The sequence below is a fragment of the Sorghum bicolor genome, chromosome 5 (genome assembly GCF_000003195.3).
Source record: "Sorghum bicolor cultivar BTx623 chromosome 5, Sorghum_bicolor_NCBIv3, whole genome shotgun sequence".
In the NCBI taxonomy this organism is placed as follows: Eukaryota; Viridiplantae; Streptophyta; class Magnoliopsida; order Poales; family Poaceae; genus Sorghum; species Sorghum bicolor.
In genome coordinates, this window is record NC_012874.2 from 42766555 (window position 1) to 42781190 (window position 14636).

Below are 14636 nucleotides of genomic sequence, written 5' to 3' on the forward strand. Positions count from 1 at the left end.
CGACAGCTACGACCCTACTAGGGAATGCTTCCATATCGACAGGGTGGTAGAAACTACCGACGAGACACAAGACGCCGTTGCTGGCGGTCGAGCCCCTGCAGCAAGGGAAGACCCCAGGACGCCTGGGAACGACGGTCAGGTCGACCCCCCTCCACAAGAAGATAGAGCCGCGCAACTTGCGCAGCTACGAGAGCTCAAAGCAAAGCTCGACGATGATCGCGATCGCCTTGTTCTGCTTGAACAGATCCTCGAGCAAGACCAGCCTTACCCGCCTGGCGGAAGTGTCCGTAGACGGGCTCGAGAGGTACATCGGCTGATCGTCGGAGACGGAGAGCCTGAGCAGCCCGTCAGCCGTTTCCCTTGAGCGGGCCAGAACGTCGTGGCGGTGACAATGCTGCTGCGTAATATGCCCGAACCGTCGAACTCCCACGCGCGACGCATTCGAGACGAGGTGCAGACTCTGCTCCAGGTGGCGGCAGTTCAACAGGCCGAGAGCTCGGCCTCTCGACGTTGAGGAGCGGCCATAGAAAAGTGTGATGAGCCGGCCCAGAACGAAAAGGAGGTGTCGGTCCATCAGCAGCCGCCCCCTCGAGGGAAAAAGACAGCACTCGTCCTCCACCACCTCGTCGACAACCAACGACGACACGACGCACGACGCGACATCGACGAGAATCGTCGCCGTCGGTATGGGGATGCAGAAGAGCGCGATTACAGCACCCACCGCGGCGGGAGATACGACAGCGACGAGGACCGGATGGCCCCGGAACCGCTGGGCCCTCGGGTGTTCAGCAGAGCAATCCGCAGCACGCCGCTGCCCAGCCTGTTTCGACCCCCGACCAGCATCGCTAAATATAACGGCGAGACCAAGCCAGAGCTGTGGCTGGCAGACTTCAGGTTAGCCTGTCAGCTGGGAGGCGCTCGAGGGGACGATCGAGCCATCATCCGACAGCTACCACTTTTCCTCTCTGACACCACCCGCAGATGGCTCGAGGAGCTCCCGGCCAACCAGATCCACGATTGAGTCGATTTGGTCAGGGTGTTCGAGGGTAACTTCAAACGAACCTACATACGGCCCGACAACTCGTGGGACCTCAGCAAATGCAAGAAGAAGTCAGGAGAAACTCTCTGAGAGTTTGCTCGACGCTTCCCGAAGCAGCGCACCGAGCTGCCACACATCCCCGACCACGACATCATCCTGGCCTTTGTCTCTGGCACCACCAGTCGAGACTTGGTGCAGGAATTAGGCCAGAATCGCCCTCAGACCGTCGACGAGCTCATGGACGTAGTGGCAAACTACGCTGCAGGGGAAGAAGCGGTCGGCGCCTTCTTCAGCTGCGAAGGAAGGAAAGGCAAGCCTTACACCGATGATCATGAGGGCCCCAGTCGAGGACCTAAAAAGAACAAAAAGAAGAAGAAAACATGGCAGTTCCAGCGGGAGGACTTCGACGACGATCTCGTCGCCGCCATGGAGCGCAAAAGGCCTCGAGGACCCCCAGATGGGCCTATCTTCGATAAGATGCTAAAGGAGCCATGCCCTTACCATAAGGGAGGGGCAAACGACAAGCTCGAGGACTGCTGTATGCTGAAGAAGCACTTCGATGGCCTGGGGTTCAAGAAGGACGCCCGCGACGACCTAAAGAAAGAGAAGAACGGCGACAAGGGGGACGATAAAGACGATGAAGGTTTCCCAGCCATCCAGGACTGCTACATGATCTACAGTGGACCATCGACGCAGCTAACCGCAAGGCAGCGCAAGAGGGAGTGCCGTGAGGTCTTTGCGGCAAGGATGGCAGTGCCCCAGTACCTCAGCTGGTCAAGCACCCCCATCACCTTCGATAGAGATGACCACCCCGACAAGGTAGTTGCCCCTGGCGTCTACCCGCTCGTCGTCGACCCCATCATCATTAACACCAGACTCTCGAAGCTGTTGATGGACGGCGGCAGTAGCCTGAACATCATCTACCTCGAGACCCTTGACCTTCTCGGCATCAACAGGGAGCAGCTCCAACCAAGCACTGGCGACTTCCATGGTGTCGTACCTGGAAAGAAGGCTTTGCCGGTAGGTCGAATCGACCTGCCGGTCTGCTTTGGCATCACGGCCAATTTCAGAAACGAGACCCTGACCTTTGAGGTGGTGGGATTCCGAGCACGTACCACGCCATCATCAGGCGCCTGGGTTACGCCAAGTTCATGGCAATCCCAACTACACCTACTTGAAGCTGAAGATGCCAGGGCCCAAGGGGGTCATCACCGTCAGCTCCTCCTACGAGCACGCGTACGAGTCCGACTTCGAGTGTGTTGAGTATGGAGAAGCTATCAAGAACTCCACCGAGCTTGCCTCGAAGCTCGAGGCCCTGGCTGCAGAGGCTCCCGAGCCCAAGCAGCACGCAGGCAGCTTCGAGCCGTCAAAAGGAACGAAGAAGATCCCACTCGACCCCAACAACTCTGACGGCAAGGTGCTGACGATCAGCGCTGACCTCGACCCTAAATAGGAAGCCGTGCTCGTCGACTTTCTCTGTGCAAACGCCGACATGTTTGCATGGAGTCCCTCGGACATGCTAGGCATACCGAGGGAAGTCGCCGAGCACTCCTTGGAAATTCGAGCCGGTTCCAAGCTAGTGAAACAACGGTTGCGTCGCTTCGACGAGGAGAAACGCAAGATCATTGGTGAGGAGATCCACAAGCTTTTGACGGCCGGATTCATCAAGGAGGTTCACCATCCTGACTGGTTAGCAAACCCTGTACTAGTTAAGAAAAAGAATGGGAAAATGAGGATGTGTGTCGATTATACAAGTTTAAATAAAGCATGTCCGAAAGTTAATTTTCCATTACCACGTATCGATCAATTTGTTGATTCTACTGCGGGATGTGAAACCCTTTCTTTCCTTGATGCATATTTTGGTTACCATCAAATAAAAATGAAAGAGTCCGACCAGCTCACGACATCTTTCATCACGCCTTTTGGGATGTATTGTTATGTAACCATGCCATTCGGGCTTCGAAACGTGGGAGCAACGTACCAGTGATGCATGCTCCACGTGTTCGGCAAACACATGGGGTCGACGGTCGAGGCATACGTCGACGACATCGTCGTTAAGTCAAAGCAACGAGGAGACCTAATTCAGGACCTCGAGATCGCTTTCGGTTGCTTACGTGCCAACAAGATCAAGCTCAACCCCGAGAAATGCGTCTTTGGTGTACCCCGACGCATGCTCCTGGGATACATAGTTTCTCAACACGGCATCGAGGATAATCCCGAGAAAGTCTTGGCCATCACGAGAATGGGTCCGATCCGAGACGTCAAGGGAGTGCAAAAGGTCACGGGATGTTTGGCGGTGCTAAGTCGTTTTATCTCGAGGTTGGGAGAAAAGGCATTGCCACTGTATCGGCTCTTGAAAAAAGTTGAGCGTTTCTCTTGGACCCCCGAAGCCGAGGAAGCCCTCGATAACTTGAAGAAAACACTGACCTCTGCTCCGGTCTTGGTCCCACCACAACCCGCAGAACCTCTGCTCCTGTCAATTGCCTCGACGACCCAGGTCGTCAGTGCGGCAGTGGTGGTCGAGAGACAAGAGGAGGGGCATGCGCTGCCAGTCCAGAGGCCGGTCTATTTCGTCAGCGAGGTGCTCTCAGAGACCAAGGTACGGTACCCACAGATCCAGAAGCTAATCTACGTCGTGATCCTCGCCCGACGCAAGCTGCAACATTACTTCCTCGGCCACCCTATCACGATGGTCTCGTCCTTCCCCTTGGGTGAGATCATCCAAAGTCGGGAGGCCACGGGAAGAATCGCCAAATGGTCGGTTGAGCTCATGAGTGAGACCCTCACTTATGCGCCCCGCAAAGCTATCAAGTCTCAAGCTCTGGTGGATTTCGTCGCGGAATGGACGGACTCCTAGCTCCCCCCCACTTAGGTTAAAGCGAAACTATGGACGATGTATTTCGACGGGTCTCTCATGAAGACCGGAGCTGGGGCGGGCCTGCTATTCATCTCGCCCCTGGGCGTTCATATGAGGTACGTCATCAGGATACACTTTGCTGCATCTAACAACGTTGCGGAATACGAGGCCCTTGTCAATGGGCTGAAGATCGCCATCGAGCTAGGAGTTCGGTGCCTCGACGTTCGAGGCGACTCCCAACTCGTCATCGACCAAGTGATGAAAGCCTCCAACTACCACGACCCAAAAATGGAGGCATACTACAAGGAGGTACGTCGACTCGAGGATAAGTTCCACGGCCTCGAGCTCGTCCACATCGCCTGACGCTACAACGAGGCAGCCGACGAACTCGCTAAGATCGCGTCGACTCGAGGCACGGTCCCGCCCGACGCATTCTCGAGAGATCTCCACGAGCCATCCATCGACTTCGGCTCGGGGGCTGACGTTGAAACCACCGCCCCTAAACAAACCGATACCATCTAGGCACTGCTAGCGACGGCAGAGGTAATGGAGGTAGAACAGTGACCCGGTCGACCGTTCGACTGGCACACGCCGTTCCTCAACTGCCTGATTCGTTGCGAGCTACCAGAAGATCGATCCGAGGCCCGCCGTATCACTCGACGAGCCAAGTCATACATAATCTACAGCGAAGGCAATGAGCTATACCGACGAACCCCGACAGGAATCTTGCAGCGTTGCATCACCAAAGAGGAAGGACAAAAGCTCCTCGAGGATCTACACTCGGGGGCTCCACGGACCCTCGTAGGGAACGCCTGTCGCCACCGGATCCGTCACTTATTGTGATAGGACCCTCCTCGACCCCAGATCGGGGAGGCTCGGGGGCTCCCTCCTATTCGTAGGGGCGAGGCGCCTCGACCCGCTTTGGTGACGGCGGGGTGGACTCCCCCACCAATGGACGTGGCGGGGCGCTCTCGGCACCGGCCGACGGCCGAGGATCGGAAGAGCCTGTAAGCACAGAAAGTAAGTTAGCCATGATGATCGACATAAGCGTAACACGATACCAGGAATAAACTGCTAACCTAAATCTTTGGACGCCGCTCCCACCTTAAGCCTCTTGGCCATTGAGGGCTGGGCCTGTTCGAGCGTCCGCGTCAACCTGAGGGAAGAAGAATGAGCATAAGTAAAGATCGCAGCCCAAGAAAGTGCAAAGACATCAAAAAACAAGAACCACAACATTGAGACCTTACCCCACAGGATGGGCGACCCGCCTACCAGTCCCTCGACCAGCAGGCTTCGAGCCACCCTGCGTCGAGGCTCTAGGTCCCTCGCGAGCGGGCGCCGGTCTCGGCTCGGCATCTCTCGCCTGGCCGGCGCTTGGACTGGTACTCCTGCGATCCGTTCCCTCCTTACTCGAGGCCACGGTGCCACCACGAGTCAGCGGCGCCGTCGCCAGGGACTTAAACCGGGGGCCCGCCTTAGACGCGGGAGGAGGTTGGGGGTGGGGGACGGCCCAACTTGGCGCAAGCTTTGGGGGAGTGTCCCTCGGGAGTGGCGGGGAGACGACTCCCTCTGCTGACTCTCACAAGACCTGCTTGCCCCCCCTTTGGGACTCCCGTCCGCGGGACGTCGACGCCGGTCTGGGGCGGGCCCTCGAGGATCCAGTCGAGACGGGACGCCATCCCCTCGGAGTCATCACTGTCATCGTCGTCGCCGTCGTCATCCTCATCGGGGGACTCTTCCTCAGGCTCCCCCCTCTGCCTGGACTTCGACCGACGAGCCTCCAAGGCTTGTCGTGCGAGATTTTTCTTCTTTTCCTTCTTTTTCTCCGAATCCTTTGCGGACTTCATCTTCTCTGCGGACTCGCGCCTCCTGTCGCGATCCAGGTCGTCCTCCTTCACCGGGGGCTTCGAGGATCGAACATCGATCGGACCCTACGCGAGCAAAGACAAGCTCTAAGAAGGATCGAAGAAAATCCAGAATCGAGGCCACAAGCGAGAGAGGAACTTACCAGATTGATTGATCCCTTGTCAGGCCTCATAGGGAAGCCGTCGACATGCTCTGGCTGGAAGTCGCCAGCAATGGCCGCCCTAACTCGGGCCGCAACCTCATCGTCCGTCGGAGCTTCGTTAGACATCCGGTAAGCCTCGAGATCCCGGGACGAAACACCGGGACCCATCTCGTCCATCCTCAACGGCCGAGACATCAACGGGAGAACCCTCCGATGATGGACGGCCGAGAGGACAAGAGCAGCTGTCAGGCCTTCCTCACATAGTTTCTTCAAGGCGTCGAGGAGGGGGTCAAGCCGTGACTGGTGGACTTGAACAACGCCGTACGTCCAGTGGTCCGGGCGCTCCGAGATCAAGCGGTCGGTGTAGGCTGGGAGGAGGTCGTCGTCATTCCGCAAATAAAACCATTGGGAGTCCCACCAGGCTTGGTTCGATGTCAGCCCCACCGGGATGTACTCGCACGGCCTCTCCGACTTGCCCGTCTTGAGCACCAGGTTGAGGCATCCAGCCCGTACCGGCTTCCTCACCCCTGTGGTTCCAGTAGGGGCGTTGAAGAGCTCGCCCCGGTACAAATGGAGCCATAGATCCTAGCGTAGGAGTCCCTCCCTCTCGAGCTCCAGCAGCCGGTGCTCCGTCATCGACGACGGGCGCCAGTCATCGGCGGCGATGAGTCTCACAGGCATTTTTAGATGGGAGAAAGGCGACTTTACTACTGCTCGAGGGTGCGCGCGTGTGAGATGGCAAGGAAGCTGAGGCAAGAACGGAGGCAGAAGGCGGAAGGAGCAACGGCAACAAGGCCACGGGGCATTTTTAGACGGCAACCCACCAACGGACAGATCCGATGGATACAGTAACTCCTCCCATAAATGTGCCGCCTAACGGTCCTTATATCTCTCATAGACGGGACGCTACGAATTCCACGTCGGCACAGTGCTGCAACGGCTCCCGCCTGAAAAGACGCGCCCAACGGGCAAAAAGGTGAACCGCCACGGCCTTTTCCTTCCGCTGTAAGCCAAGGTATGTACCCACGAAAATCTTGAGAGGTCGCAGGCTGACCCGCCGAATGGGTTCGACAGCCGATCTCGAGTACCAGAGTCAGGGATGCCCGGCGAGTGGTCGAAAATCGAGGCCCGCCTCGAGAACTCGCTGGGGATGTCCAAGGTAGGGTTGAGACGGTTGAAAGGAATCCCCCCAAAGGGAGGCATCGAGCCACTGGACTCTATCGAATGAGGCCAGCAACCCCGACCACATCAACCCCGCTTTATGAGAACGGCTCCGGGCTGCAGCTGACCCTCTCGAACGGGGCACAGGTTCTCACTTGGACTACCCACTAGGAGCTCAATCTGGGGCGAATGACGCTTGCTCCACCGGGAGTACGTCGAGACCCCTGCGTAAAACGAACCAATCAGAGCCTTCCACAATGGATATCGAGAGCATTTCCGCAAATTAGGCAATATAATCCTCGAAGGAGTCAAAAACTCCTCCAAGGGCTCGGGGGCTACACCCGCGGGGTCGCTCGCGCGCCCCCACGGAAAATAGACCACCAAAAAGAGCCTCCACTCGAGCGCAAGCGCTCGAATAGAGGCTCGGGGGCTACTGCCAAGGATATCAGTAAGGCGTACCCAAACTGATGTTGATATGACCACGCCACCAAGCAAGATGTCACAAGCTCCAAGTCAAGCTACACCCACTCAAGTTTCACCTACACCGACACCAGCTCAAGTCATCGATGGACCGATTACACGTAGTCGTGCAAAGAAGCTACAACAAGAGGTCCACGCGCTACTTTGTGAGATTCATTTTAACATTAATGATAATTATATACTACCTAAGTGTTGTACCCTGATTGTACTCAGGTATATAGAAGAAGAGAAGGAAGAATCGGACCATGAAGAACGGACCAGTGCAAGTTCCACAAGAAGTCAAAAACGGACCTGTGGAAGTCAAAAACGGACCAGTGCAAAGAATCTTTATAACTTTTTACTCACAAAAGCTATGAAGGTCCATGAGCACTTGTTGGAAAGCTTGACGAGTCTACTTTCCAATGAATCTAGTGGCGACCAGTTTGGATACTCCATATTGCCTGCAGACCAGAATTAGTACAGACTGCTCAGAAGGTCAACAGTCTGTCGTGACAGAATGTTGGTACAACTTGCCAAGTAAAACTGTACCAATCTACAACGTTTCGTGCTGGTTGGCATACATTTCTGGAAAGCCCTTTGAGTCTAGTTTCACACCCAAGAAACGGTTCATCATTTGGACTTTCCAATAAAAAGTTATGGTCAGTTTATTTGAAACTGCTCTGGGGGCCAACAGTCACGCGAAGCCACTTCGGGAATCCATTTCGAGGGGACCTTTCACATTGTCTTCCCTCAGAAACTCTATTTTGTTTTTATACCTATCTAGCAGGGCTGTTGCTAGTATAAATACCCCCTAAGACTCATTGTAAGCTGAGACTTTGATAATTGAAATACAGAACCCCTTTGTTCAGCTGCGTGCTACAAATCCAGAGAGTGATCTCTACCCCTTTGCTCTTGTGATTTCCTCGCAGGATTACATAGGCGGCGGCTTCATCCGCTCCCAATTGGTGCTCCTACTCCCTTCAAGGTATTCCTTGATTGATTGTAGGCTGTGTTGGTTGGTTCCTTGAGAGTGTGGTTGGGCGAATCCTCGATTCAGGTTGCCGGTTAAAGACGGTGGTTGGCTTCGAGTTTTATTTGCCAGGTTGCACTAGTTATCGCTACTTGCAGCAAGTTATCCGGCTGTTCTTCAGCTAGTTATCGGTGTTCTTCCTACGTCGTGAAGATCAGGACAACGTGACGCATCATCTGGTATCAAAGCTTTCGTTACCACGGTAGGAATTTTATCCCTAGCTACATATATATTTTGCTTCGTCCTATCCACCAAAAAGCCAGAAAAATATATTGCTTAGACCTTTGTTTCAATCTGTTATTTTAGTGAGTTCGGTTAAGTCACAGTCCATTAGAGTCTTTGTTTTAGTTGCTGATCATTTATCCTTCGCGTGTTCTTTGTGCCTCTTTTATATCTAAAAATCCCCACAAAAAAATCTCTATGGCCTATATCATCCTTTGTGTTAACTTTGATCCTATCTAGCTACTGGTTGTTGTTTTATTTTTGTCTTTAGTTGTGCAAGTATCATAAGCTGATCCCTGTTTTTAGTTCTATATATAAAAAAAATGTGTCAAAAAAAAGAAAAGAAAGTGCAAAAAAAAGAGTGAAAAAAAAGTTGAGAAAGGTTCAGAGAGAAAGTCTGAAAGATTAGTTGGTTTATATGCACAAGTGCTGAAAGTTTCATATCAAGTTCTACAACCAGTTTGCTATCTTTGTTTGATGCAAAACTTTGGTTGGGTCTGATTGCAACACTTGCATCCCAATCATACTCCTTGTTTGCATCAATTCCGAAATTTCTTTGCGTGTGTGTGATCTATTTATACACTTCGAATCTTTTGATCCGCACTAGGCAGAGAACTTCTAGTTTGGATCGTTACTTAACTTTACAACAACTAGAATTCAGATTGCATTCCTTGTGTATTACTCCCCACCAAGCTCCACATAAAAAAACCATCGTAATCGGTACTCTCTGTTCTTGTATTCGCCTCGCCATCACATTCAGTTGCCACCACACATTTGTTTTCCTTGTAATCTGCAGCAGAGGAATTCATAAGAGCCTTGGTGGTTAGAGAGGTGAGTTGTGAGGGCCACCAAATTTTCATATTCCACAAATACAAATTATTTGTATTCAGCTAACCTTACAGGAAGATGGGTGATGGAATAGAGGATTGTGTCACTTTGGCACAATTTAATGAACTCCGACAAAGCATAGAAGAAAAGCAAGATAGGTTGACACAAGATCTTCAGAACCTTATGACTGAAATCAGAAGGCGTCGCCAACCTCATGATGGAGCAAGCAACAATGGTGAAGATGGAGATATGAGTGATAGAAGTGCTGCTAGTAGAAGCTCAAGGGAACAAGGAAGGATGAACCGAGGTAGGGGAAGAGGTCAAGGTCGAAGAAATCATGATAATGAAGAATCTGAAAAAGAGGATGATGATGATCATTCTCAATATCGATATGGTCGCCGACATCGTAGAAGAGGCAATCATGAGGAGAGGCTTGGAAAACTGAAGTTTATCATGCCAAAGTTTGATGGTGGGTCTGATCCTGAAGCTTATTTCACTTGGGAGCTGAAAGTGGATAAAATCTTTCGCTTGCATAATTATTCAGAAGAGAAGAAGCTGGCAATGGCATCTCTGGAGTTTGAAGGATATGCTCTAATATGGTGGGAGCAGCTCCTCAGTGATCGTGAAGAAGATGGAAGACATCCTATTGCAACTTGGGATGAAATGAAGAGAGAAATGAGAAGTCGTTTTGTGCCGAAGCACTATTGGCGTGATCTTTTTGATAAATTGCAGAATTTGAAGCAAGGAAGTCTCTCTGTTGAAGAGTATTATAAGGAGATGGAGAAATCTATGATTAGAGCCAATGTGTATGAAGATGAAGAGCAAACTATTGCACGTTTTATGGCTGGGCTGCATCGCAATATTCAGCGCATTGTTGAGTTTCAGCCATACCGATATCTTATTGATTTGGTACATCAAGCAACCAAAGCTGAACGTCAATTGCAGCAAGAAGCTAAGAGCAGCAAGTCCTTGTCCTTTGGTATGAGGAACATCTCTGGAGGAAGCAAATCAATCACCAAGTTTTCTGCTGAACCATCCCTGGTGAAAGGCTCAAGTGGAGGCTCACGATCTAATTTTCAGGGTACTTTTAGTGGAAAGAACACTGCTGTCCCAAGTTCAAAACCAGCAGCATCAAACACTACTTCAGTGGGTTCCACTTCCAAGAGTAGTGGAATTCAGTGCTTCAAGTGTGGAGGCCGTGGACATGTATCAAGAGAGTGTCCAAATAATCGTGTGGTCATTGTGAATGATAGTGGAGAATTTGAATCAGCTAGTGATGAGGAAGCTGAGGAAGAACATGTTGGTGAAGCCCATGATGATGAGGAACATACTGGCTGTGAATTTGAGCATGGTGCTGCTCTTGTGGTGACTCAAATCTTGAGTGTTCAAATGAAAGAAGCTGAAAATGGGCAGCGACATAATTTATTTCAAACCAGAGCAAAGGTACATGATAAGGTGGTGAAGGTGATTATTGATGGAGGGAGCTACCATAATCTTGCTAGTCGTGAGATGGCTGATAAACTTGGCCTGAAGCTGCTACGACACCCTCATCCATATCATGTACAGTGGCTGAATGATTCGGGAGATATCAAGATTGGATATAAAGTAAACATTCCATTCAAGATTGGTGAATATGTTGACACAGTAGAGTGTGATGTGGCGCCCATGTCGGTGTGTCACTTGCTGCTTGGAAGGCCATGGCAATATGATCGATATAGCCAACATTGTGGGAGAACAAATCAGTTTACTATCAATCTAACGGGGAAGAAGTTTGTTCTCAAGCCTATGACACCCCAACAAATCATGGCTGAACATTTACAAAAGAAATCTGAAACTGTTCCAGTGAGTAGAGAGGAAGGAGAGCAAAAGAAATTGAGTGCCATCCACAATTCGGTGAGTGAGTGCCACAAGCCAAATTTGAGGGAGAAAAAGAAAGGAGAGGGAGAGAATTTAGTCAAGCTAGCCACAAATCTGAAATGAGAGAAGTGAGGAACAACCCCAAACAAGTGCTCTTTGTACTTGTATATAAAGACATTTTAATTTCAGCTAACGACATGACCTCTCTTCCTAGTGTTGTGTCTCATCTTTTGCAGGACTATGGATATGTTTTTCCAGAAGAAACACCGGCGGGACTACCTCCAATTCGTGGGATTGAGCATCAAATTGATCTCATTCCAGGGGCTGCACTACCTAATCGACCACCATACCGAACCAATCCAGAAGAAACAAAGGAGATATAAAGGCAAGTGCAAGAACTTCTTGATAAAGGTTTTGTTCGTGAAAGTTTAAGTCCTTGTGCTGTTCTTATAATTTTAGTACCTAAGAAAGATGGTTCTTGGAGAATGTGTGTTGATTGTAGAGCTATAAATAACATCACTGTTCGCTATCGCCATCCTATCCCACGTTTAGATGACATGCTTGATGAATTAAGTGGTTCCAACATATTCACTAAAATTGATTTGAGAAGTGGATACCATCAGATAAGAATGAAAACAGGGGATGAATGGAAAACTGCATTTAAAACTAAATTTGGGCTGTATGAATGGTTAGTTATGCCTTTTGGTTTGACTAATGCTCCTAGTACTTTCATGAGATTAATGAACCATGTCTTGAGAGCTTTCATTGGAAAATTTGTTGTTGTCTACTTCGATGATATCTTAATTTACAGCAAGTCTTTTGAGGAACATGTGAATCATATTCGTCAAGTCTTGGAAGAGCTTAGAAAGGAGAAATTATTTGCTAATCTTGAGAAGTGCAGTTTTTGCACAGACCATGTTGTGTTTCTTGGCTTTGTTGTATCAGGAAAGGGCATAGAAGTGGATGAAAGCAAGGTGAAAGCCATCAAGGATTGGCCAACTCCAACAAATGTAAGTCAAGTAAGAAGTTTTCATGGCCTTGCTGGTTTTTATAGGAGGTTTGTGAGAGATTTCAGTACCATCACTGCTCCTTTGAATGAATTGACAAAGAAAGGTGTTGACTTTAAATGGGAAAAATCACAACAAAATGCATTTCAAGAATTAAAGAAACGTTTGACTGAAGCACCTGTACTTGTACTTCCTGATTTCACTAAAACTTTTGAAATAGAATGTGATGCTAGTGGAATTGGGATAGGAGGAGTTTTAATGCAACAAGGAAAACCTGTAGCATATTTTAGTGAAAAACTAGGAGGTGCTCAACTGAATTATTCTGTGTATGATAAAGAATTATATGCTTTGGTGCGTGTGCTTGAAACATGGCAGCACTACTTATGGCCAAAAGAATTTGTTATTCACTCTGATCATGAAACTTTGAAGTACTTGAAAGGACAAGCAAAACTGAACCGTCGTCATGCCAAATGGGTTGAGTTCATCGAAACATTTCCATACATTGTGAAATATAAGAAAGGTAAGGACAATGTTGTTGCTGATGCTGTCACGAAAGAGTGTGTTGCTAAACCAACTTGAGGTAAAGGTTTTGGGACTTGAAAGTTTGAAAGAACTGTACAGTAATGACCCTGAATTTTCAGAAACATATAATCATTGTAAAAATGGAAAAGGTTGGGAAAAGTATCATATACATGATCGATTTTTGTTTAGAGCTAACAAAATCTGTGTTCCAAATTCTTCGGTTAGATTGCTTTTGTTGTAGGAGTCTCATGGGGGAGGATTGACAGGCCATTTTGGACAAAGAAAAACCTATGAGCTGCTAGAAGATCATTTTTATTGGCCCAAGATGAGAAGAGATGTCATCAGATTCGTGGAGCGATGCGTTACCTGTCACAAAGCTAAGTCTAAACTAAACCCTCATGGTTTATATACTCCTTTACCTACTCCTAAAACTCCTTGGGAAGACATAAGCATGAATTTTGTCTTGGGGTTGCCTAGAACTCACAAAGGAAAAGATTCAATTTTTGTTGTGGTTGATAGATTTTCAAAGATGGCTCATTTTATTCCTTGTAACAAGAGCGACGATGCTTCACATATTGCTAATTTATTCTTCAGGGAAATTGTGCGGCTGCATGGAATGCCTAGAACCATTGTATCTGATCGTGATGTCAAGTTTGTGAGCTATTTTTTGAAAACATTATGGGCAAAGCTCGGAACCAAGCTTTTGTTCTCCACCACTTGTCACCCTCAAACCGATGGACAAACTGAAGTGGTGAATCGGACATTGTCAATGTTGCTGGGAACTATGATGAAAAAGAACCTGAAGGTTTGGGAGGAATGTTTGCCACATGTGGAGTTTGCATATAACAGGGCAGTACACTCTACCACTAATATGTGTCCTTTTGAAATTGTATATGGGTTCAAACCTATTGCTCCGATAGATTTGTTGCCCCTTCCATTGCAGGAAAGAACCAACATGGAAGCCTCCAAGCATGCTGCATACATCAAGAAGATACACGAGAAGACTAAGGAAGCAATTGAACTCAAGGCAGGACGCAAGGCTGCAAGTATGAACAAACATAGGAAGAAGGTGTTATTTGAACCCGAGGACTTGGTGTCGATACACTTGCACAAGGATCACTTTCCTCAGCAGCGCAAATCAAAATTGCTGCCACGAGGAGATGGTCCATTTCGTGTTCTTGAGAAGATCAATGACAATGCATACAAGATTGATCTTCCTGCAAGTTATGGCGTGAGCAACTCCTTCAATGTTGCGGATCTCTCACCATTCACAAGTGAAGACACTTTAGAGTCGAGGACGACTCCTTTTCAAGGGGGGGAGGATGATATGACCACGCCACCAAGCAAGATGTCACAAGCTCCAAGTCAAGCTACACCCACTCAAGTTTCACCTACAACGACACCAGCTCAAGTCATCGATGGACCGATTACACGTAGTCGTGCAAAGAAGCTACAACAAGAGGTCCATGCGCTACTTTGTGAGATTCATTTTAACATTAATGATAATTATATACTACCTAAGTATTGTACCTTGATTGTACTCAGGTATATAGAAGAAGAGAAGGAAGAATCGGACCATGAAGAACGGACCAGTGCAAGTTCCACAAGAAGTCAAAAACGGACCACTGGAAGTCAAAAACGGACCA

At 49.3% G+C, this 14636-nt stretch overlaps 1 pseudogene; it reads left to right on the forward strand.

The window, feature by feature from the left end:
• Positions 9788 to 14200, forward strand: LOC110435935 (annotated as a pseudogene).